This window comes from Mustela erminea, chromosome 8 (genome assembly GCF_009829155.1).
Source record: "Mustela erminea isolate mMusErm1 chromosome 8, mMusErm1.Pri, whole genome shotgun sequence".
Lineage (NCBI taxonomy): Eukaryota > Metazoa > Chordata > Mammalia > Carnivora > Mustelidae > Mustela > Mustela erminea.
The window spans coordinates 69,715,324-69,736,845 of NC_045621.1; the positions used below are offsets into that span (position 1 = coordinate 69,715,324).

The 21,522-nt window shown below is 41.7% G+C and overlaps 1 protein-coding gene, 1 long non-coding RNA gene and 1 pseudogene across 3 annotated transcripts in view; 1 reads left to right on the forward strand and 2 right to left on the reverse strand.

Annotated features, from left to right (window-relative positions):
- The window catches only part of GPR155 (G protein-coupled receptor 155), a 42,827-nt gene extending 40,041 nt beyond the window's left edge, over positions 1 to 2,786 (reverse strand). Inside the window, exon 1 of one of the 2 annotated variants that reach the window (XM_032355987.1) lies at positions 2,556 to 2,785. The gene's annotated coding sequence lies outside the window, so the exon portion shown is untranslated. Of the gene's footprint in view, positions 1 to 2,555 lie in introns of both variants that reach the window. The other variant, XM_032355988.1, reaches the window with a different exon arrangement.
- Positions 2,787 to 2,856: 70 nt separating this feature from the next.
- LOC116597795 lies at positions 2,857 to 7,725 on the forward strand. Its single transcript, XR_004288786.1, has 4 exons — positions 2,857 to 4,079; positions 4,183 to 4,420; positions 4,778 to 5,000; positions 6,840 to 7,725. It is a non-coding gene; the product is annotated as an uncharacterized LOC116597795 (long non-coding RNA).
- Positions 7,726 to 20,341: 12,616 nt separating this feature from the next.
- LOC116597074 lies at positions 20,342 to 21,181 on the reverse strand (annotated as a pseudogene).
- Between the last annotated feature and the right edge of the window lie 341 nt (positions 21,182 to 21,522).

Below are 21,522 nucleotides of genomic sequence, written 5' to 3' on the forward strand. Positions count from 1 at the left end.
TGGCCTTATATAACGTAGAAAGTAAAAGCGCCCATGATTCCTGAAATTTACAATGCCAAGGGGTAAGGTTTCAAACACCCACATGACATTAAAAAAAGACTCAGATAGCAGACCAGAGATCAGCAGCAACTGATACATGGGGTGTGGATATGATAATTTTCTCTGGGCTACCCTCATATAAATTGAACCATTTAAAAACCGTACATTTAATCTGGATCAGGACAAGTATTTTTCTACCAGGATTAGATAGGAGTGGTTAATATACACAAAACCTACAATAATCACATACTTGAAGTTTACCAAATAATCATCAAATTATATCCTGGGAAAGCTAATGGTTGGGACAGGTACCATTAGTTGAAGTAAGGAGCTGATAAAAAGTGTTAAACATTTGGAGCCCCTAACGTGTGGACTTAAAGAGGCAATGTTAAAGAATAAGGAAATATGGGGCGCCTGGGTGGCTCAGTGGGTTAAAGCCTCTGCCTTCAGCTCGGGTCATGATCTCAGGGTCCTGGGATCAAGTCCCGCATTGGGCTCTCTGCTCAGCAGGGAGCCTGCTTCCTCCTCTTTCTCTGTCTGCCTCTCTGCCTACTTGTGATCTCTCTCTGTCAAATAAATAAATAAAATCTTAAAAAAAAAAAAAAAGAATAAGGAGATAAACTTCTCCAGTCTTATTTCTTTAAAGTTCCCTACATTTGTTTGCCTAGAATGTCACTAACTCATACTGCTCACTACCCTTTATTTGTACTACACTCACATATCAATGTTTTACGATAATTTTTTAACCAACAGTTTTAACTAAAATAGTGGTTGTTCACTGAAAAGAGCCAAATAGACCTGAACCCAGTTTGGGGACTTATAACTTGTGAACTCTTTGGGCAAGTTAAATATCCTCTCTGAACCTTAGCTTCTTCAACTGTAAAATGAGAGTGAAAACCTACTTAAAGGGATATTGTGAGGATATGAGACTTCATACACAGCTTTTCACAGAGTAGGTCTTCAAGAAATGATAGCAACTGCTATTAGAAGTGTGGCCATGAGAATGGCAACAGATGAAACATAATTCATTGTCTTATGCCCATTCTTCAAACTTGGTATTAAAGATTTCTCCAACTAAAACAGAGATGGGATGGGTCATAGGTTTCTAGCTTTTATTTCATACCAAACTAAGTGGAGTTCAAATGAATTCAGTTTGATCTTAAGTTGTTTTTAGCAGGGAAGGGAGAGATCTTCATTTTCATCAACGAGATGGTCAAATAGTTGACTGCCCAGGATTAACCTTACGTTAGTCAAAAATTAAAAGAAAAACTTCGAGAAGTAATCTGCCCCTTCCCAGGAAGATTCTTTTAATGTTCCTCAACATCATAAAAGCAATACTTGCTAACAGAGGAAAGGTTAAAAAAACCAAAAAAAGCACTTACAAAGGTTTTCATCTCCCCGCACCCCCCCACCCCCCGCCACAACGGAAGAGTATATACTTTTTAAAGCATTCTTTGAAAATGAACAGGACGACAGCAAAGGAAGTTTTTAAAAAATTACATCCAGTCCTTCCATCTCATTAAAAACAAGGGTTGCTAAAAGAACAAACAAGTTGACCCGTCACAGTAAAAGACTGCTCCCTGGCCACACTCACTGGGGTGAGGGGTGGAGAAATGCTATATACAACCCCATTGTAGCCACTGATAGCTGGTTGAGATAACTGCAAGGAACCACTGAAACTGTAAACAACTGCCATTGTTAAGTGAAAATGGGGAAGAGGGTTCTGATTTATTTCAAAGAGAAAGCTTTGGAACACCCAAAATCCATTATCCTGTGGGAAAAGCATAACAGAGCATAATACTATTAAAGCACTTCAACATCAACAGTCACACCATCCGCCCACTCCCACCTACTTGAAAAGGACCAAATGTCCTCCCTAGAGACCTAGGGTGGGGAGTGCTAAACACTGCCTCTTCCCTTGTCAGCAGGGACAGACTTTGGCCCTCTAAGATAAGGATGTGGAAAGTCCTTAACCAGACTGCCCGGAGACCAGCTGCCACCCAATGCCCAGGCAGACAGCGGTGGAAGTGGAAAGGCAGACTGGGGTCTGTGCCTGGGATTAAAAAGTTGGTCTCAGCTTCCCCAGGGCATGGGAATCACAACGTCATGGTATCCGACATGCTCCAAAAAGGGGTAAGGAAGAAAATTTGGTGTAGCGCTCCAGGTACCCATGCAAAAGCTCCCAGAAGGGTAGACACTGAGGCCACCCCCTCGGGATAAAAAGAAGAATCCGAGAATGTCAGCGTGGGCATACGAGCAATGAAGCGCTCCTCAAACTGGGGTATGGCTGTTCTGTCACCGGAGGGGACAGGGGTCCCTTCCCCTACATTAAGTCTCTCTGGGTGGCTCTGGAGGTCCTAAAAGCGGGGCAGGCGCAGGCAGTGGACTGCATGCCGGGGTGCCAAGGGAGGGGCACTGCCCACCTGCCCAGACCTGAGAGGCGGGGATGGGGGCACCAAGGGTACCCAAGGCCGACCCAGGGCGGGGCAGGTCCGCGCCCCGGGGCCCCATCTCACCTGCTACGTCTGCAGCCCCGGGGCCGCGAGAGGGGAGTCGATGCTCGTGTTGGGCCAAGCAGGGAGGAAATCACCGTCATCTCCCACCCCAGCCCTCTTCACCGAGAGCTGCGGGCTGCTGGAGGCCGACTACAGCAGCTCTGTCACGTTCCGAGAAAGTGAGGTGCGGGAGTGCCGCGGTCAGGTCAGCTCCTCCCCGCGCCGGCCGTGCGGCCCCGCCCCACCCGCCCCGCCTCGCCTTTTAGGCCCCGCCCCCGCCTCGAGTCTTTAAGCTGTCCCGCCCCGGGAACCTCAGAGCTCCTTGGCCCCCTGTCCCGCCTTCAGACCCCGCCCTCCGCCTCGAACCTCCAAGCTCACGTCCTCGGCTCCGCCTCAGGCTCCGGCTCCGCCTCAGCTCCGCCCCCGCCGCGAGGCTTCTAGCCGCGCGGTCCCCTGTCCCGCCCTCAAGATCCGCCCTCGTGGAGAAGTGAGGGGGACACCGGCTCCCCGGCTCCGCCTCCAGGCCGCAGACTCCGAGCCTCTCAGCCGGGAGACTTCGGCGGCTTGACTTCCGGCGGCCCAGCTCTCGCAAAATGGCGGCTCTGTGGGGACATTTCCAGTCTCGTTTTCCTCGCCCTAAATTCAGATGCGGAAGCCTCTCGTTTTGCTGCCGAACGCCCAACCTCTTGTGATCCGCTAATTCATATGTGGGTTTGACTAGTCGTTTGATGGTGCAGAGTTTAAAAATCAGATCTGGGCCAGAATCCTGGTTTCCCTCTTTCCCAAGGGAGTGTGGCCTTGACCTTCCTAAATCCAGGACTAAAATGTCTGTAAAGCCTGTGCACTGGGCCTGATTTGGATAGAATAAGCGCCTAGTCCCTGACTACTTGTGTCTCTGTTGTGGGGGAAACTACATGTTTATCCTCTCAGTGTACTGAGAAGAAATTTGTTATATTGGTGGAATACTTACGAGCTTGAAATGAAGAGGTCCCAAATTTAGAGCTCCATTTTGAAACCCAAAGAAACTATTTGTATTAATCTCTTGGAATCAAAATTATGTCAAATTCAAGGTGTTTATGATATGATGCCACTTAATATCTCCACAGCATCTGTCCTTTGTAAAGCCTCTATTTTGCCTTGCCTCCAACTATTTTTTTCTTTCCTTTTTTTTTTTTTTTTTTTGGTCTGACAACTCCAGATGTGTTTCTGTCATCTTAGTTTTTGTGCAAAGATACAAAAATGTATACTTTGAAAAATCACAGTAAGCTAAGGTTAAGTTTCTAAAAAGCGGGAGAAAAAATGAGCAGAGAGGAACTATAGAAAAGTCATGCATTCTATTCCTGTTCTCACTTCACCTTTGTTCCCCATCTTTACTCTTAACTGCCTACTTTTTTTCCCCTTGAAACTGACTACTTCTTTTTATTCTTCCCAGTGTATTATCTCAAGGCTAAAAAGATTTCTGTTTAGAAAGCATGAAGATTTGTTCATTTAAAGAAATGCTGAGTTTTGATGTTTAGGAGAATACGTGAAGATATACCTGGAAAGGTAAGTTAAGGTCAGCCTCTAGGAGGTTCTTTAGGTTAGACTTAGAGTTTGGGCCTTGCCTTATCCTCTGACCACAGTAAAACCATTAAATATGTTTTGACAGGAATGTGTCATAATGATTACATTGTTTTTGGATATGTAATCTGGAAGCTTTCCCAGGATAAGTTGAAAAAGAGACTGGAGGCAAGAAAAGCAGATGACTTTGGGAAGAACCTAGACACTAGGAAATGAAGACATACGTACTTTGGAGTGATGATAATGAAAAAAGTGGAAATGGCATGAGAGACATTATAAAAGTAGAGCTGATGGGACTGGATTACTGATAGGTGAAGATGATGGAGGTAATGAACTAAAGTCCTTACTCCATTACAGTAAGGAGAGGGAATTGAACTAGACAGCCTCTAACAGCCTTCCTTGTTCTATAGTCCAATTATTTCCTATCATTCTATTAATTGAAGATGAAAGGAAGAAATATTTCAAATGAGAGAAGCAGTTACAAGAAAATAATGAATTTGATTTTAGGTCTAGAATCCAAAATCTTGAGAAGTTATCTAATTCAGTCTCTTTCTTTTTTTAAAGATTTTATTCATCCATCTGAGAGAGAGAGAGAGAGAGAATGAGCAGGGAATAGGAGCAGAGGGAGAGGGAGAACCAGACTCCCTGCTGAGCAGGGAGCCTAATGTGGGGCACAATCTTAGGACCCCAGGATCATGATCTGAGCCAAAGGCAGAAGCTTAACCAACTGAGCCACCCAGGAGCCCCTCAGCCTCATTTCTTGAAGGAGTTGTCATCGTCCTTGCCATGTGTGGTCCTGGAGATTCAGCAGTTGATCTAAGAACACCCAACTAATTGGTGTAAAAGATTGGGAATATAAGTGCTCATTATCCTGTGGATTAACTGCTCCTGAAGGTATCAGCACATGTAAATAGAGATTTCTGATAGACACCTAGAAAGAAAACAGAAGCTTAAGAGAGAAAGAATACAGCTAAAGATGAGGTTGGAGATATCTGTATGGAGTGGATAAGTTTCCTGAGAAGAGTAGGTTTGGGGGGGAAATTATAGGAACAAAGTGTATACAGAGATGAAAGACCTCATTAAAAAGTCATTCTTGGGACGCCTGGGTGGCTCAGTTGGTTGGACGACTGCCTTCGGCTCAGGTCATGATCCTGGAGTCCCGGGATCGAGTCCCACATTGCGCTCCCAGCTCCATGGGGAGTCTGCTTCTCTCTCTGACCTTCTCCTCGCTCATGCTCTCTCTCACTGTCTCTCTCTCAAATAAAAAAAACAAAAAAAAAAAAAAAAAAAAAAAGTCATTCTTAGGTAATTACTGGTGACTGCCTTAAGAAAACCATTTAATTTCACTATCATCTGCTAATCAGCCTGTGAAATACTGATCTACATATATTATTAACTGAAAAAAGGGAAGAAAAGCTAAAAATTATTCAAACTAATGGAGAAAAACTATATATTAATCTTAACTTGTAAATGAACAGGACCTGGACCTTCATACACATTGATACCTTCATTTCCCTCAACTCCAGCTGGTAAAGATTGACAGGAGGAATAAACTAAGTGGTTTGTATAATGGCAAGGGTCGTGTAGGGTACATTCTTGAGGCAGTGGGATATGTTGTCGATTCCTGGTGAACTGTACTTTTTTTCCAATTTACATAGTTCTAATGTTTGGGGTTTTTTTCTGATTATTAAAGTAATAATTATAAAGTATTCAGGTAATAGAAAAAGGAGTGAAGAAAGTGAAAAGTCACAACACCTACAGATAACTTTGGTTAACATTCTACTATGTATGTATCTTTTTTCCATGCATATGTAGATTAAGAAAAATAGGATCATATAATACCTATGGTTTTTTATATGCATGGTTTTAATAATGTTTTAATTTTTAATTTTTTAAAGGATTTTATTTATATAATTGTCAGAGAAAGAGCACAAGCAGGGGGAGCAGCAGGCAGAAGGAAGAAGCAGGCTCCTCACTGAGCAACGAGCCAAATGTGGGACTCAGTCCCAGGACACCAGGATCATGACCTGAGCCAAAGGCAGATGCTTTAACCAACTGAGCCACCTAGGCATCCCTAATCTTTTAAACTTAATAACATGTAACTAACATTTTTAACCATACACGTAGATCTATATAACTTTTAATACCTATCAAGTATTCCCTGTTGAAATTCTAAGCATGATTCTCCTTGAAAAAGTAGCATTCTGGGCCATCCAGAGAGTCTAATCAAAGATCAGCAAAGAGGAAGACACATATCTAATATTTCTTTAAAAATATTTAGTTTCTTGGGGCGCCTGGGTGGCTCAGTGGGTTAAGCCGCTGCCTTCGGCTCAGGTCATGATCTCAGGGTCCTGGGATCGAGTCCCGCATCGGGCTCTCTGCTCAGCAGGGAGCCTGCTTCCTCCTCTCTCTCTCTCTCTGCCTGTGTCTCTGCCTACTTGTGCTCTCTCTCTGTGTCAAATAAGTAAATAAAAATCTTAAAAAATATATATATTTAGTTTCTTTAACACTCCCCATCATGTTTCCAACAGCACCAGTTTCTCCTTAGGGGTACATATGATTCCAGAGAAGTTGACTCCACTCTGCCTTCAGAGGTGATGTAACTAACTTTGGCTATCCAATAAGTACATTCCCTCCCTTTGGCCCCAGTGATTCAGTCAGGGTGTGCATTGGCTCTAAAGTTGTTTGAAGCATGAGTCTTAGGACTTTTGTGAGAATGCTGATGTTCTCTTGCTTGCTGGACAGGGGAAGATGCTGGCAACCATCTTGGGGCCATGAGAGGAGCCAGTCTTAGAATGACGCAGACACCACAGAAGCAGAGTGGAGAGAAGAAAGTAAATAGGTCCTTGATGACAAATTGAGTTATAAAATCAAGCTTCATCTGAAGCCATGACTGGCCTGAAGCCTGTGGACTTTTCATTCTCGTGAGCCAATCAGTTTTCTTTATTGTTTAGACAAGTTTGAATTGGGTTTTCTGTTACTTGAAATCAAATGTATAGAAAAAAATTCTAGAAGGAAATGCCAACAGCAAATATCCCTGAGTAGTAAAAATGCACATGATTTTTTCCTTTGAAGAATAGCTCCCAAAATTTCTACCCCCAAAAAGTACACTAATTTTTATCAAGCAAAAGCTTAAAATAAGTTATAAGGTATATATTGGTTATGTGGAAATGGTGGATAATGTCTAATTGCAAGTATTTTTCTAAAACAAATTTAAAAGTCACTACTGTATATTAAACTAGGTAGATATACAAAATCCACCGATGAAATAGAACAATTTAAGAGCATCGATACCATGCAATGTATGAATTTATACAAGGCTAAGGCTAATTCTTTACAAGGTTGATCTTTGTATCCTTAGTTGTTCTATAAATGGCTTTTGAATGATTGATTAAAACAACTGCCTACTAGCTATCAGGATGTTGAAACATATTTGTTCAATGGGATCTATTTGATATAAGCAACTGTGGGATAGCTTTTTCAGAGTAGCTGGATTTCTTATTTTTTTCCAACTTTTCACTTGGCCTGGGTTTATAGCCTTGCTTAAATATTCTCCTGGGGTGACTGGGTGGCTCAGTCGGTTAAGTGTCTGCCTTCAGCTCAGGTCATGATCCCAGGGCCCTGGGATTGAATCCCACGTTGGGCTCCTTGCTTGGCAGGGAACCTGCTTCTCCCACTCCCTCTGCCTGCATGCCACTCCCCCTGCTTGTGCTCTCTCCCTCTCTCTCATTATCCCTTTCTCTGTGTCAAATAAATAAATAAATAAAATCTTTAAAACTAACTAGCTAAATAAATAAATATTGTCCCAAATTGTGGTTTTTTTTTTTTTTTGGTTACTTTAAATGCTGTAATTAAATAATTGCATTTCTAGTCCCTGAAGATAAAGCCCTAAAAATTACCTTTTAATATAAATATAAAATATATATATATGGATGTGTGTTTGTGTTTTTGTAAATAATTACTACCCCTCTTTCAATCTGCTATTAAAATATTCTTATAGAGTTCATTATTATAAGGCAGCTAGTTGGTGAACACATGGAGAGGCTAAAAGAGCGGCATTCCCAGAGAGGGCATGGCAGATTGGCACCTCTTCCCACATACCTTGTCCTCTATATCTCTTCCATCTGGATGTTCATCTGTATCCTTTATCATATCCTTTTATAATAAACTGGTAAATGCAAAAATTAATATGTATATTTCTACAAAGCAGTGAAGGAAAGTGGAATCTGAAGATCTCCCCTTGTCATTGATCTTATTGCACTTTGGTAAGGCTCAAATGTGGCTAAATAGGCAGAAGCTTTTATCTGGGCAAGCATTTAAGAAGTTAAGTAGAAAAACAATGAAACCAGAGTTATTAGATTATGAAACTGAAAGTTAAACTACTTGGGTAAGTTACGGTACAGAAATCATACAGTAGAAGCATGATGGCCTTGGGGGCCCATCTAACTTATTTCAGGACTTAGCTTCTAGATATTTATGGTTTTGTTTTGACCACATTTATTTTTGAAAGGGGTTAAAGATCAGAAACATGAACATGAAAGACAAAAACAAAACAAAACAAAACCATACTCCTGGTTTTACTGCTAGTTTGCGCACTTAAAAATGTGCTCACAGACAAAATTTATTTTATAGGCTATTCTTAAAGAAAGACTCATAAATGTGTAAGCACTTTGTAATTTAAGTAATCTCTAAGATGAAGAACTATGAAACTGGTCAATGTTGTAAAGTTCTATAAAGAGGAAGTGGAAAGAACTTCAGATTTAAGTTTGACTTTGGAGTAAGAAATTCTTTGGCTGAATCTAGTTAATACAGGGGTAGAACTTTTGAGTAAATAGCTAGCTCAAAAGAATTCTAACACATCCTCAGCAAACAAATAAGCACAAACTACAGAAGCATTTTTCCAGTGGAGTATGTATGTCAGGAGTTCTAGTTCCCTTCCCTTTTTGGATGGGTGGGTACTCTATCTGTACTGATTTCCCTAGTATCCTCAGTGCCTGGAACAGTGCTTGGCATGCAGTAGGCACTTGATACTTGTTGACCTGCCAACTCTTGGAATGCCAGATAAGCAAGTTTGTAAAGGTTCTGTAGTTAGAGAATCACTTAGAAAGGAAATACCTGGGGGCGCCTGGGTGGCTCAGTGGGTTGGAGCCTCTGCCTTCGGCTCGGGTCGTGATCTCAGGGTCCTGGGATCAAGCCCCATGTCGGGCTCTCTGCTCAGTGGGGAGCCTGCTTCCCTCCTCTCTCTGCCTGCCTCTCTGCCTACTTGTGATTTCTCTCTGTCAAATAAATAAATAAATTCTTTAAAAAAAAAAAAAAGAAAAGAAAGGAAATACCTGCTCTTATTGTACTTCTTCCAACTATCAACCAAAATAACTGACAAAGAGAAGGATCAGAACTTAAGTCTGTGTGGCAGCAGAGGAACCAGATCATTTTTGTGACTGACAGTGGCTGAAACACGATCCGTCAGGGGAGTATCATCTTTGGTTATGATATAGATTAAACATGATAAATAGTGTCCCAGTATTTAATTCCACAAGTATTTAAATGTCCCAAGAATTCCAAAACTTATTTAGGAACCAAGTTGAAAGAGGTCTGGGCACTAAATTTGGGGATGGTTGTTCTTGGAGAATAAAGTTGGTAAAAGTAAGCTTCTTATGCAGTTAATACTTTTGCTATCCAGGCTTCTATAGCTAACAGTATGATTAACTATATCCACAAACCTGGCTTCTTTGTTTTAATGGCCTAACTCAAACCCACATTACCTGTGTTTATTATCCTCAAATATTTTAGAAACAAGATGTTTATAATAGTGTTAAAATTTGATAAAATTCCTAGAAGGTTCTTAGAAATTTCATTTCATATGTTGCCTCAGTTTTTTTTTTTCTTTAAACATAACGGTCTTTGTCAAACCAAGAACTAATATTAAGAGTTCAAACCCAACATTTGCCCTAGTGAATGGAACTGTTTATTATAGAGGCAAAAGATTATCCCTGAGGGCAATTGAAACTTTTTAGAAATCTTCAAACTACATGCAATGATACCAGTGAAGAAGAATGTCCCTGAATACCTCTTTTTGACCACTGTAATCTTGCTTAGCCAACCATCTGTGTCAAAAATTATAGAGTACAATATGCCCAAAATTCCTGTGCTAACTCTAGAAGGTGGTAAGCAGGAAAGGAAGATGACCTCTGTTACAGGGTGTTTAACTTATGTGGAGGTTGAAGAAGAAAGAGCCTTCATGGGAGTAGCTAGACATTTCAAAAAATGTAGCATATTAGTGGAAGTAATTCCAAATAACCTGAGGAAGAGAAAGTTATCTCCTTCACTCCTGGAAAAAGAAATAAGAGAACTTCTGTATCCGTCCCACTGAGATTAGGCAACCAGTAGGGAAGCTGTTGGGAAGGAGACAGTTGGTGCAGAGATTATGCTACAGGTAATATTCTATAAAAGGAGGAAGGGAGGAGGACTAGCCTTTAGAAGCTTCCTCCCATCTGACAAGAGTTGATCCATTGTTTCCTCTTTTAGGCCTCAATCTTGATGTGCTTCCCATCACTCTGTCATTTTTCCTCTTTCTCAGTATTTTCTCATCTTCTCAGTCTTCCCATTTCATTATTAAAAGCCAGTGAGTTGGTGCTAACTGGCTACCTGCTTGCTGTATACATTATTTGTTAATATGATTTGCATGTAAGTATGGGTTACTGATTGAGGACATGGAGAGTGAAGTGAGCAACTAGTTGGAAGAACATAAGAGCAGGGATCAGTCGTAAGGATTGAGGTACAGAGTAGTAAAAAACAAAATGCTTAGTCATAGTCAGGAGTCCAAAGGTCTGTAGGAGTAAGTCTCAATCAGGGCTTCACACCAGAATCACTTGGGGAATATAAATTTTAAAAATGTAGATGCCAGGACTGCAGCCAGACTTACTAATCAACATCACTGTGATCGGGTCCAAGATGTGAAATTTTTTTTTTCTAGATTCTGTAGATGATTCTAATGTCAATTACTATTTAAGAGCTACTCATTTAGGGAATAAACTAAACCTGTTTATAAACTAAACATAAACCTGTTTCAAGGGCAGGCAAGAATATTTGAGAGGAGAGCAGATTTTTCTAGAGTCTCAGTGCTCTATCAGAAGTGTGTTCTCATGATAGGAAAAAGGGCACATTGAGTCTGGCCACTTCCTTCAGAAATCCATTGTGATAGCTGTTTTCCTATCAGGACATCGGTCCTTATGTGACCCCCCCCTCTTTTTTTTTGTCCTTTATAGAGAAAAGCAAAACAGCAAAACTGATCATTGTCTTTGTGTCTTGTGTATACACACCATTTCTTCACCATAGTGCCATTATCAAATCCCGGTCAGAAAGTTGGTAGTGAAAATGGATGATTTCATGGCATGCTCAGTATTGAAGCCAATACATTGACTGTGGTGTGGGTAATGTAGCAATTCCAGTGCAGTCATTTCATAGTCTCTGGGAGCTTCGGTTTTGGAGAAACAATCATAATTTCTCTTATCTTTCTGCAGAGATGTTATTTTCTAAAATATGGGTCTTTACTAATCTTTTCCTTTATAGTTTGCATGTCTTACTTAAAAAAAATCCTCCCTTGCATCAAGGCCGTAATGATATTCATCTACATTTTCTTCTAAAAGTCTTTTAAAGTTGCTATTTGTACCATTTTTCTTTGTCTTTTTTTTTTTTTTTTAAGATTTTACTTATTTATTTGACAGAGAGAGAGAGAGAGCACATGTGCATACCCACAAGTTGGGGAAGGGGCAGAGGGAGAGGGAGAAGCAGACTTCCCACTGAGGGCAGAACCAGATGTAGGTCAGGAGGGCCTTGCAGAAACCTATGTGTGGAGGTTGGTGGGGGAAGGAGGCGGGGCCCACGCTAAACACAGGGCCAATACTAGGCAGAGCCCCAGAGGCTCTGCTCATGACCTGAGCCAAAGTCAGAGGCTTAACCCACTGAGCTACCCCCATGTACACTTTGTACCATTTTTCTAAATTCTCATGTATTATTAAAGCCCCACTCTAGATCCAAGGTGTAGAAAGTTCCTGCCCATTACGGTGAAGAATACTTCTGTAGCTCCTGCTGTAGGATCTAGATCAAAAAACCCTCAAGGGAGAGTAAAGTGAAATAGGAATGTACTAAGAGATAAAAATCTGTAGATAGCAGAGCAGTATCAGCTCATGGAAATGTAAGTGATCTTAGAGTCAATGTATCCTAGAGATAGAAGGGGTGAGGCCTTGAGGCTTGGAAGAGTATGCGAATGCAGGACGTGTGAAGTAATGGCCGCTAATCATGCTATGTATATATTTATCACATGTTTCTCAGATGTCTAGCTGGGATATACTTATCATCTGTTTGTCAAACATCTGGCATGGCCTTTAGGATGCCCTTGAGCAAAAGTCACTTTATAGTTCCCTGTTAGCTCTGTTATAAAAACAACTATCTAGAAGAAAGTAATCTTTTGATTAAATTCCTAGAAGGTGTTCCACATCTGAACCCTGCTCTGGCCTCCCATACCCACCTACTTCCTCAGGGCCTTGAATCAACTTCAGAACTGGTTGTTGGAATTTGGGCTCCCAACTCCTGTAGCCCTCTGTGAAAGTCTATTACCTACTTATTTGCATCAGATACCCGCCATGCCCACCCGTGATTAATTTGGCTTACTTGTACACACTGCTCTATCTAATCAAAATGTAGGATCCTTAATACTATTTCAAGCTGGTGAGAATAAACTTCCAACCATAACTTTCCAACTGCTATCTGTTGGAGACTTTTACTTGCACGGGCAAATCCAAACCTTCTGGATATGTTCCATATTCTAAAAGGGTTTAATTGGCAATCATTCCAGCAAAGGAGGAATTTCTGTTGATATAAAATACAGCTGAGCCGTGAGCAACATGGATTTCAACTATGGGGGTCCACTTCTATGCAGATATTTTTGGTAAATATAGTACAGTACTGTAAATGTATTTTATGATTTTCTTAATAACATTTTCTTTTCTCTAGCTTGCTTTATTATAAGAATATAGTTTATAATACATGTAATATCCAAAATGTGCATTATTGACTGTTTATATTATCAGTAAGGCTTCCAGCCAGCAGTAGGCTATGGTAGTTAACTTTTAAGGGAGTCAAAAGTTATGCACAGATTTTCAACTATGTGAGGGGTTGGCACCCCTGAACCCCATGTTGTTCAAGGGTCATTTGTACTCTGTTTTTGAAGGTGTGACCTGGGTGTTAGGCTACCATTGACTGAAAAGCAGCACCCTGTATAAGAACCTGTTTTCCTCCCGCCAAGTCAATCAGATAGTTGGGTGGGGTCTGAGGGATGATTCCACATCTCACCAGTAGCAGCTCTCCCTACCATCTCTGAGGAGTGTTACTGCTGGCACTGTAACCTTGCCCAGGATAGGAGGGACCTATGCATGGGAGGGAGAACCCACAGGATAGGTTCAGCTGTCTTGGCTGGCTAAGCAGATGGCTCTTTCCTTTCTCACTACTTTGCAGACTCTTCCCCAACTCTGCCTTCTCAGTAGAAAGGCACAGCCTGACATTCTTTCATTTCTGCCATTTTCCAATTCTGTCTGCCTGGGTAGCCCCCAAGATTGAGGCCTTGCCATCTGGGATTCCCCCCAAATACCCTTCTCTCCTAAAATCACTGCCTGTGGGCTCTCAGCTGTGCCATGCTGTAAAGCCACCATTTGTTCACATTCTACACAGCAGCAGGGGTGGTGCCTGGGGAGCTCGTAGGCCACATAGATCTCATCTGTCACCAAAGTCCCTACAGAAGCCAGTGAGCTTAACTTCAAGAATCGTATGCCAGGAGTTCATTTTCACTTTCTCCACAGACCCAGGTTAGCTATGACCATAGTGTTCCCTCTCTGCTGATAAGCCTCACTGCTGATAAGTGAGGCTGATAAGCCTCTCTGCTGACCAACCCTTGAGTTACAGTTTCTCTGTAAGCCCCCAAATGTGATGTAGTCGCTTAGAGTTTGAGTCCTATCCTGGGCCTACAGACCTTATCACTTAGTAGTGGCACGATCATACCATTGGGGCACCCTCAGTAGCTCTCCCCATCCTCTGCCAGAAGTCAGGATGTGCCCATGACCCAGGTGAGCCTTAGTGTGAGTGAACTTTCTGCCTCCTCAGAAATTCCCCAGCTCTAGGAGAGAGGCATTCACTGAGGTTCCCTAGATGGCTATTCTTCTTGCAAGGAAATTCACCCTGGTGGGCTTTTGGGGTCTGAAACCATCAGGGACAATATGCATGTTATTCATGTTATATTTTCTCTTGTTGCTATAACAAATCACCATGAACTTTGTGGTTTAAAATGATACAGACTTATTATCTTACAGTTCCAGAGATCTGAAGTTCAAAATCCTGCTCCTTGGGCTAAAGTCAAGGTGTCAGGGGGGCTGGTTTCTTCTGGAGGCTCTCTGGAAGAATCTGTTCTTGCCTTTCCAGCTTCTAGAGGCTTCCCACATTCCTTAACTTGTGACCCCTTTTCTCCACTTCAAAACCAGGAATGTTGCATCTCCCTGACCTTTCTTCCATAGTCACATTCTCCTTCTGACCACAATCTAGGAAGGTTCTTCACTCTTAAGGATTCATATGAATAGATTGGATCCACCTGGGTAATCCAGAATAACCTCTCCATCTCAACATCCTTCACTTAATCAAACATTTGCTTTGTGGACTTTTCCCCTTTGGTTATGTAAGATAACATGTTCACAGGTTCTGGGAATAGAGCATGGACATTTTAGGAAGGTCATTATTCAGTCTATCATACATTTTTTCATAGGAACACTAACCTACAGATTATCCACAAACTGAATTAATACCATCTGTAAGAGCATAATTACCCCAATGTATGTCTTTCCCACTAGACAATGAGCCCCTATTTTTGGTTGCTAACATTTAGCTCAGTGCCCTGTATACAGTCAGTGTTCAACAGGGGTTTGTTTTTAAGAAACCTAGAGAGAGAAAGAGAGAGAGAGAGAGAGAGAGAGATACACAGACACAGAAAGTATTCTTCGAATAACCTATTGTGGGATGCCTGGGTGGCTCAGTTGGTTAAGTGTCTGCCTTCAGCTCAGGTCATGATCCCAGAGTCCCGGGATCGAATCCTGCGTTGGCCTCCTTGCTCAGCAGGGTAACTGCTCTTCCCTCTGCCTGCCACTCCCCTGCTGCATTCTCTCTCTCCAACAAAGCAACCTATTGTTTTATTTAGAGAGATTATTTCTGTTCACATTACTGGTCACTTTTTATGCCCATAGGGGCCAGCCACTTACCAGGATCACTGGGGTGGGCCTGTCATCTGAGTCTGCAGGTGCTGATCTAGAACTGGAATGGAGCAGGAACCTGGTTTCATGGAGCCAGCCTGGTACTAGGGTTGCAGGAGTCATTCTGTCACCTGAGGCCTTGATGACCAGCCTGGAGTTTAGTTCTGCAGGTCCAGACTGCTGCTGATACAGACCATGAGCCTGGATCTTTGGAGCCAACTTTAAGACTAGGACCCTGGAGGCTGGCCTGATGATGGGGTAGGCTAGGAGCCTGGGTCTGTGGCAGGCTGTCTAGAGTCTAGATCCCCAGGAGCCTGCATGACACTGGGGTTGGCAAGGGGCCTGGGGCCACAGGAGCTGGCCTGATGCTGGGGTGGGCTGAAAGCCTCAGTTTGTGGTACTCATCCTAGTACTGGGCCCAGCAAAGGGCCTGGATTTGTGGGTGCCCACCCAGAGCCTGGGTTCATGGGAACTATTGGGGAGCCAGGGGCCACAGGAACTACCCAGAGCCATGGACAGTGGCTAGTACTAGGATGTGCCAAGAGTCTGGGTTATCAGGATCCTTCCAGGAATCTAGGGCCATGGGAGACTTCTGGGGCCACTAGAGCTGGGTAGCACCCAGGTGAGCTAGAGGCCTGGGTTTGTAGAATCCCCTGTGGAAGTCTAGAGCCAAGGGAGTCCCCTGGGGCCATGGGAGCCTAAAGGCACTGTAGTAATCTGGGGACTTGGGTTTGTGGGAGCCTATAGAGAGCTACCTAAGGCTGCAGAAGTTTGCTGGGGCTGGGCCTCAGTGAAATTGTGTAGTCACTTTACTTGTCTTTTGCTATGGGGAGGGTCTGTCTCTTGGCATAGGCTGTCCAGGCTTAGAGGATGGGTGATGGAAACAACATAAATCTATTTTCTATCATCCTCAGTACGTCTTTTCATACTTCTGTGCTTCACCCAGATTCTGTATTCTATCACCTGGAATCCTCGGCTTTTGCGAAGGTATTTTCATACATGAGCAACTGTCCAGATTGATGCTTTTAGGAGGAAATGAGTGCTAGAAATTTCTATATTTGCTGCCATCATGCCCCTCCTGGGTCATGTTTTTAGATCCACTCTGACAATCTCTGTCTTTTAATTGGTGCATTCAGACTGTTGACATTCAAAGTGATTATTGGTATAGTTGGATTAATAGCTACCACATTTGTTACTATTTTCTATTTGTTGCCCCTTTTCTGCCTTTTGTGGCTTTAACTGCCTGGTTTATGATTCCATAAAGTGTGTATACTTTATCATAACAAAATAATACACATTTCTTCCTCCTGTCCCTTGTATATTTCTTGCCATTCATTTTACTTATATGTAAGTTACGTATACAAGCATATATGTTGAATCCAGTGTTGTTGTTGTTGTTATTATTTTTTAAGATTTTATTTATTTTTGAGAGAGAGAACACATGAGCAGTGGGGAAAGGTAGAGGGAGAAGCAGACTCCTCACTGAGCAGAGAGTGTGATGTGGGGCTCAATCCCAGGACCTTGGGATCATGACCTGAGCCAAAGGCAGACACTTAACCGACTGAGCCACCCCGGTGCCCCTCCAGTGTTGTTATTATTGTGAACAAACTTATCCGTTAAAACAGTGAGAAGAAAGATAAAAAATTTTATTTTTCCTTCACTTACTTCTCCAGTGCTCTTCCTTTCTTTATTTTTTTTTTAAAGATTTTATTTATTTATTTGAGAGAGAGACAGTGAGAGAGAACATGAGAGGTGAGAAGGTCAGAGGGAGAAGCAGACCCCCCATGGAGCTGGAAGCCCGATGCGGGACTCGATCCCGGGACTCCAGGACTGTGACCTGAGCCGAAGGCAGTTGCTCAACCAACCGAGCCACCCAGGCGCCCTCTTCCTTTCTTTATATAGAGACAACTGTCCGACATATATTATTTTCCTTCTCTCTAAAGAACCTCTTTTAAATTTTCTTGCAAGGCAGTTCTACTGGCAATGAATTCCTTAAATTTTTGTTTGTTTGAGAAAGTCTTTATTTCTTCATTATTGAAGGATAATTTCATAGGCTACAGGATTTTAATTTGGTGGGTTTTCCCATCAATGCTTTAAACATTTCACTCCACTTTCTCCTTACATTCATGGTTTCTGAGAAGTCAGATATCATTCTTATCTTTGCTCCTCTGTGTGTAACATATTCTTATCCTCTGGCTTCTTTCAGGATTTTCTGTAGTTTGAAAATGATATGACTAGGTGTAGTTTTTTGGGAGGAATTTATCCTGTTTGGTAATCTCTGAGCATCCTGGATCTATGAATTGGTGTCTGACATTAATTTGGGACAAGTTCTTAGTCATTATAGTTTCAAATATTTCTTCTGTTCATTTCTTCTAGTGTTCCCATTATGCATATGTTACATCTTTTGTGCCCAGTTCTTGGATATCTTGTTCTTTTTATTTTTTGTTCAGTCTTTTTTCTCTTTGCTTTTTCAGTTTTGGAGGTTTCTATTGAAATATCTTTAAACTCAGAGATTCTCTTTTCAGCTGTGGCCAGTCTACTAATAAGTCCAACAAAGGCATTATTCATTTTTGTTACAGTGTTTTTAATCTCTAGCATTTCTTTTTGGTGCTTTCCTGGAATTTCCATCTCTCTGCTTATATTGCCCATCTGTTCTTGCATGCTGTCTACTTATCAGAGCCCTTAGCATATTAATGATAGCTATTTTAAATTCCTGATCTGATCATTCCAACATCCCTTCTCTATCTGAGCCTGGTTCTGAGGCTCTCTCTATCTCTTTCATTTATGTTTTTTGCTTTTTAGTATACCTTGTGATTTTTTTTCTTGGTAGCTGGACATGATGTACAAGGTAAAAGGCACTGCTATAAATATCTATAGACCTTTAATAATATGATGATAAGGTAAAGGGGAAGGAAAGTGTTTTATAATCCTATGATCTAGTCTCTTTTAGTCTTTTAGTATCCCTGTGCCTTTGGACTGTGAGCCTCAAACGTGCTTTTCAGTCCTCTTCCCTCCATACCCTTAACTGAAACAGAATGGCTAGAGGGGGCTGGAGGTGGGTCTTTCCCCTCCCCCAGGCTAGCAAGTTAGGCTCTGATAAAACCACAGCAGGTGAGGCTGTGATTCAATAGTACCTTCTAAAGACAGACCTTGCTAAGAACAGAATGCTCTAGTATATTTCCATGTGGTTCCTTTTTCCCTTCCTCTGCCAACAACATGGTAGAGAAGGAGGGATATTGATTTTTCTCTGATATTCACTGTGAGAATGTGATAGAGATCCAGGAGTTAAATCTAAGAAATGTGTGGGAGCCTCCAATGACTGGGTCTCCCTTGAGTTTTTAACTCTCAGAGTTATCTACATTGAGTGCCCAGCAATTCATTAATTATAGTTCAGGTTTCCCTACCCTGCTATTGGTTTCCTCAGAGTTTGTTACTCCAGTAAGTTGTGATTCTCTGTATTCGCTGTTGATATCTCCAATTTGGGGAGCAACATTTTGCCCTGTGACCTCAGTTCTCTTTTGGATCTAAGAGTTGTTGATTTTTCAGTTTGTTCTTTTTTTTTTTTTTTTTTAATTTGTTAACTTGGAGTAACAACTTTCAGCTTCTTCTTCTTCTTCTTCTTCTTCTTCTTCTTCTTCTTCTTCTTCTTTTAGGATTTTATTTATTTGAGAAAGAGAGAGCATGGGTGAGCAGGGCGGGGAGGCAGAGTGAAAGAGAGAAGCAAGCTCCTTGATGAGTAGGGAGCCAGATGTGGGACTTGACCCAGGACCCTGAGAGCATAACCTGTGCCTAAGGCAGATACTTAACCAACTGAACCACCCAGGTGCCCCAACTTTCAGCCTCTTAAAAGGTGTACTGGAAACCCAGAAGTGTTTTATTTATTTACCTTTTCATTACTGAAATATGAAGACTCAGTGATTCTGTGTGGATTGTTGCTGAGCCTCTTTCTTCTAGTGGTTCCCTCGGTTTGCCTTGTTTACTCTATTGGGGCTTACAGGAGCTATATGTCAATGGACTACATGTTCTCTTGACAGAATGTGCCCTAGTATGTATGAAAGGTATGACAGTATGAATAAGTGGAATGGCTTGATCAGTTCTATCCTTTCTAATGAGAGTTTCCCCATCTGTCATTCAGTCACCCTACCCTTCGTGCTTTTGGTTCTTAATCTGACCACTCTTTCATTCCAAGATACAACCCCAAATTTCCCATTGATTTATGCAATTTTTATGGATTTTTTTGCTTTTCACAATATTTATAGTTTTACACACTGTTTTATGGACCCTGATTGTACCTTTTGCGGTGAGCACTTTGTAGGTTTTAAATAGTTGTTGCTTTACATCTTCTGTTTTTAGGATGATATCATCTGTTGGGACTAGGGTTAGGCTGAGGATTCAAATAAATATCTCTTTAACTTTTAGCCTTATGTTTTACATGTCTTTTCTTGTGAGTGGGCTCAAACTCCTCACTTCCTCTATTCCTTAATTTTTTTCCCTTAGCCTTTTATTCTGTGTGGGAATTCTGGTCCAATCAATATACTTTAGCCTCACATATTTTTTTCCACATAAGGAAGCATTTATTTGATGTTTAACATGAAGTCATGTTATACAAATAAATACTATGTTTATACAAATGAAATTTATAAACAAATCTACATCAAATCATCACACAGCAGAAGGCAAAGTAAAAACAGAGAAGACTAATTGGTGGCCATATACAGTTGGACACAGTTGTGTCTTGTTCACTAGAAAGTCTTTTACAAAATAATCATCTTAGATCAACAGAAGACTAATCTTCAGTGTCATCCTGCGAGATGGGTTACTTTAGCAGTCTCCTCCACAGGACAGCATTTTCTGGTGTATGCCTTCTGCTCTGCCTGCAACATGTGACTCCCAGACATAGATGTGGTCAGGGTGACACACTGCCTGCAGTAAAGTTCCACTGTTTTCACCAACATCCTCCTATGGTTGGCACTTATTTTGGTGACTGCCAACCCCTCGAGAGGCCTTGCCATAAGTGCTCTGTGGTCTGTGGTCTGCATATCCCTGTCCACATCCATAGTTCCCATAGTTATACACATTATAATCATAGCTGTGATAGTTCCTATAGCTTTGATCCCCACCATAGGCACTGTTGTAATTTCCATATTCTTGATCATAATAGTTATTAGATCCTTGGTTCCAGTTTTGGTCCTGATTTCGTCCACAACCCCTACTACCATCTGGTCCACCAGCTGTGGCACCTCTTCCTCCTTTTTGTTGTTGCTTTTGCTGCCTATATACCTCTTTGTGTTGTGCAACTTGGTTTCACACTTCCCAGAACCAATTTGGTGATAATCTGCGCTCTAACAATTTCTTTACTGGCTCTTCATCTGTTTAGTGATGAAACAAAATCCTCTTCTTTCCTTTTTCTTTCTTTCTTTTTTTTTTTTTTTTTGTATCATGGAAAGTTCAATATTTTCAATCTCCTGAAAAGGCTCCAAAATATTCTTTAATTTGTTCTTCAGAGGTATTTGGGCTCAAAATCCACCCATAAAACCCTTTTTGGGGGTTCTTTTCCTTTTAAAGCTTTGGCCCTTTTAGGGTCTATCAATTTGCCATCTAGTCTGTGTTCTTTCAATTCCAAAACCCATCATCCTGCTGACTTTTGCCTGCATTGATCTTGGATCTCTCTGCGAATTCCTCTATGTTGCTATACTTGTTTGTGTCTGTGGTGGCAGAGTTATAAATGGGAGGGTGGGAGTGGGGTGTGAGAGGCTTTTGGAGTGCAATCCAGTCCTGGCAGCAGTGGTGGTAGAGCATTGTGTGGATCTGGATTTAAATGTGAGCAAATGAGCTAGCCTCTCATATTAATTCTCTTTTTTCAATGACCTTCTCACTGCCACCTTGTACCTTACCACTTCATGCTTAGTCTTCCATCTAATCTAACTCCTTTCAGTATCTCCCCATCCATATTCTTCTTCTGTGACAGTGGAATACTTTTTTTTTTTTTTCTTAGTAAGGCTCCAGGCTGGGTGTGGAGCACAGCATGGGGCTTGAACTCCTGACCCTGAGAGCAAGACCAGAGCTGAGACCAAGAGTCAGATGCTTAACCTACTGAGCCACCCAGGCATTCCTACTTTTAATCTCAAGCAACAGAAAAT